The sequence below is a fragment of the Halichondria panicea genome, chromosome 11 (genome assembly GCF_963675165.1).
Source record: "Halichondria panicea chromosome 11, odHalPani1.1, whole genome shotgun sequence".
Taxonomy (NCBI): domain Eukaryota; kingdom Metazoa; phylum Porifera; class Demospongiae; order Suberitida; family Halichondriidae; genus Halichondria; species Halichondria panicea.
In genome coordinates, this window is record NC_087387.1 from 2255964 (window position 1) to 2260181 (window position 4218).

The following is a 4218-nucleotide window of genomic DNA, read 5'->3' on the forward strand; positions in this document are numbered from 1 at the left end:
TGTGTGTGTGTGTGTGTGTGTGTGTGTGTGTGTGTGTTATGCACAATATTTGTTTTTTGTACTCGTGACCCTTTACCAACTTTTACGTGAAAGCTGCGCATGGGCACAAGAGCTAGCTATACACTCAGAACGAGGCTCAGACAAGCACGCCTACAGCTAGCCTCGGTCCCAGGCCGATTTTTTTTAATAGAACGAAGTTGAAAAATACGGCCTGGTATTGATTGTATCTGGGCGTGGCAGGAACCGGAAACTAAAGCAGAGATTCTTCACATTTTGTTTCCTGCTTTTTTTCTGTAATACTAAAGGTGTACGTAGAGGCATTTTACTCCCGTAAAACTTACAGTAATGTAGCTCCGTGTCATGTTCTCAATTTATAGCTAGCTAGCTATGGCATGCAACGCGTTGTTTGTTTGAAGCAAGATGGCCTCACTCTCATGGCAGAACAGGCCCAGGCTCTCAAGCTCCTGTTTGAGGGAAGGGACGTGTTTATCTGGTTCCCAACGGGGTATGGCAAGTCTCTCTGCTATATCAGTTGCTACCCTTTTTAATGGACTACAAGCTAGGTAGGACCAAGGCTCCTCCTGTTGACAAAAGTGTTGTTCTTGTTAATTGTCTCTCCCCTTGTATCTCTCATCATGAGACTCATAATTGACCAGGCAGGAGTCTAAACAATAGAGGTGTTTCTGCTGCCATCCTCAGTAGCTCAGTAGCAATAAAGGAATCGACAAAAATTTGGTTGCCACTGCCAAAAAAGTGTCTTCTGGAAAGTATTTCCTGCTGTATACTGCCCCAGAGGTTGTTGTTGAAGACCACTGTTGGAGGATTCATTTTTTGTTGTACCAGAGTCAATTTATTAAAAAACCACGCCCAGATCACGCCCAAATACAATCAATACCAGGCCTAGTAGGCGACCTAGCGTTCAATTGGAGACGGATCGGCCTTGGATCGAGGCTAGCCTACAGCAGGTCAGAGCGTCCCCATCTGAGCCTAAGATCACACAGGCACGCCTGCAGGAGGTCACAGCAGCTTACTTGCCACGTTTCACTTCCAAGTCTTGTGTTTTTGTGATAATAAACCTGCTAGCTCAACAGGACAGGGATCGAGACCAGTCACTACGACAGGTCAGAGCAGCTCAGATGGAGACTTCTGAAGTTGCACAGGCACCTTTAGACAATACAGCACTACGGCAGGTCAGACCAGCTCAGATGGAAACTTCTGAGGCCACACAGGCACGCTTACAACAGGTCAGAGTAACTTACTTACCCGGCAAGGATTGTTCACAGTATACTATTTTGTAATTTGGGTCCAGCAAGAAGTGATAATATCTCCTTGCTCCTAACCTTGCTCCTCATGTTAGTTTGTGTAGCCAGCTCCTTCATGCTGAACTTTCACTCATACATATGTTTCACCTTGAATCTTGATGTTACACCACAGTCAAACAACCCTACACCACTCAGAATAATTGTCACGGATATACAGCTGGCACAGGGAAATCGTATCTAATCCACTGCATCAGACTACTCGTTTATATTCACTGTTACACAATCACTGTTACTAATTTCATTTCATGCGATAAATAAAACTTAAATTACCACATCATGCACTGTACAACAAACACAAATTGCTCGCTCGCCCCAAACATGCTCTGCATGCTCCTAGTAATAATAATGTCATTATTAAATGCACAAGCAAGTGAGCCCCGCCCATTTATTAGATTCGCGCTAGCTAGCAGGTAGCCTCGAGACCAGGCCGATAAAAATATGTATTTTAATTGGCCTGGTCTCGAGGCTAGCTAGCAGGTAGCCTCGATTCCTAGCCTCGATCCCAGGCCGATCCCTACGGTGGCCCTGACTTACGGTGGCCCTGAGCGCTACTCTAGTTGGTAGTTCATACTTGATAGTTCAAATGCGTAGTTGGTAGTTCGCAGTTGCTACTTGATAGTTCAAATGCGTAGTTGGTAGTTCGCAGTTGCTACTTGATAGTTCAAACACGTAGTTGGCAGTTGGCAGTTGGTAGTTGGCAGTTGGCAGTTGGGAGTTGGCAGTTGGGAGTTGGTAGTTGGGAGTTGGCAGTTGGTAGTTGGGAGTTGGAAGTTGGCAGTTCGTAACCTTTAAACTTTGCAACAATAATTAGCCTGCTTTTAAATTATGATACTGGCACAGATATCTAGTTGGCCTAAGACAGCAATATTAAATCTTATATGTACACATCTAGGTAGGGAGATCATTTCAAGTCTAATCCTCATGTACCTATATTCCCAGATCCCAGCAGGGAGGGGGGAATTATAGAAACAGGTTTTGCATGGCACTTTTAGATTCTATTGAGGCTATTTAAAGTTATGGTTAAAAGATTAGAGGCAGTGCAAAGATATATCTATATACAACATTTGCTAACTGCAAAGTTTAAAGGTCACGAGCTATATACCAACTGCCAACTCCCAACTGCGAACTACCAACTACCAACTGCCAACTGCCAACTACCAACTACCAACTGCCAACTGCGAACTACAACTGCCAACTCCCAACTGCGAACTACCAACTACCAACTGCCAACTGCCAACTACCAACTGCCAACTGCCAACTACCAACTGCCAACTGCGAACTCCCAACTGCTAACTGCCAACTACCAACTGGAGTAGCACTCAGGGCCACCGTACTGACTCCTATATAGTTGATAGTTCATACTTGATATTTCAAATGCGTAGTTGGTAGTTTGCAGTTGCTACTAGATAGTTCAAATGCGTAGTTGGCAGTCGGTAGTTGGCAGTTGGCAGTTGGCAGTTGGTAGTTGGCAGTTGGTAGTTGGGAGTTGGCAGTTGGGAGTTGGAAGTTGGAAGTTGGCAGTTGGGAGTTGGTAGTTGACAGTTGGGAGTTGGTAGTTGGTAGTTGTCAGTTGGGAGTTGGTAGTTGTCAGTTGGTAGTTGGTAGTTGTCAGTTGGCAGTTGGGAGTTGGCAGTTGGCAGTTGGGAGTTGGGAGTTGGCAGTTGGGAGTTGGCAGTTGGGAGTTGGCAGTTGGTAGTTGTCAGTTGGTAGTTGTCAGTTGGTAGTTGGTAGTGGCATGCAGTTGGGAGTTCGTAACCTTTAAACTTTGCAATAGCTTGCTTTTATGTAAGTTAAAATTATGATACTGACACCAATAGATATCTAGCTGGAGCCTAAGTCTAAGACGGCAATATTAATCTTTACATGTTATATGTACACATCTAGGTAGGGAGGTAATTTCAAGTCTAATCCCCATGCACCTATATTCCCGGATCCCAGTAGGGAGGGGGGGGGGAGGGCATTATAAAAACAGGTTTTGCATGGCACTCTTAATTAAGGCCATTTAAAGTTATGGTTAAAAAATTAGAGGCAGTGCAAAGATCTACATACAACATTTGCTAACTGGCGTAGAAGATATAGTCTTTACTGGCCTCAGACGGCACTAATGTGTGTCCACTAATTAAGTAGGGCTTGTACCCATCAATGAAAGCTTAGAGAAACAGGTTTTGTAGAATAATTCCTGGCATTAGTTTGTTGCGAAGTTTAAAGGTCACGAACTACCAACTGCCAACTACCAACTACCAACCACCAACTGCCAACTATCACTGCCAACTACCAACTAGGAGCAGCACTCAAGGCCACCGTAGCATTCCAAGTAAGCAAAACTAAGCATAACTCGAGAACGAAGCATTATTTTGCAAATCCATGAATTAAAATCCAAGTAAACATGACTAGAAGCCTATAGAAACTCTTACTTGCACTTGATTCATCCTTGAGCAGCTGTAGCAGTCTACACACACACACACACGCACGCACGCACGCACACACACACACACACCCTACACACACACACACACACCCTACACACACACACACACACACACACACACCATAGATACTGTACACTCCGTGGATGTGAAACACTTCCGCCCACTACCAAAAGTCCTGAAACACTCATTGCAACGGATGACACGGACCCAGTATCCGGAATTCCGTATAGTATACGGAATCTACTGCATGTGGATACAATAATAACAGTAACTACGTGTGAGTGATAGGATAACTGAAGCTCCCAGTCCAAGTTCTTCCAGTGCTAACTGATTCTCTGCGCAGGGAGAGCCAAGAGAGATGTTCATGAATGAAAGTGGAAATGCAGAAATCATATTGGAACCTGATCTAGCTACATGTACACTGCTGATTTAATTTTTGTGATGACATTGTATATATAGCACAGCAT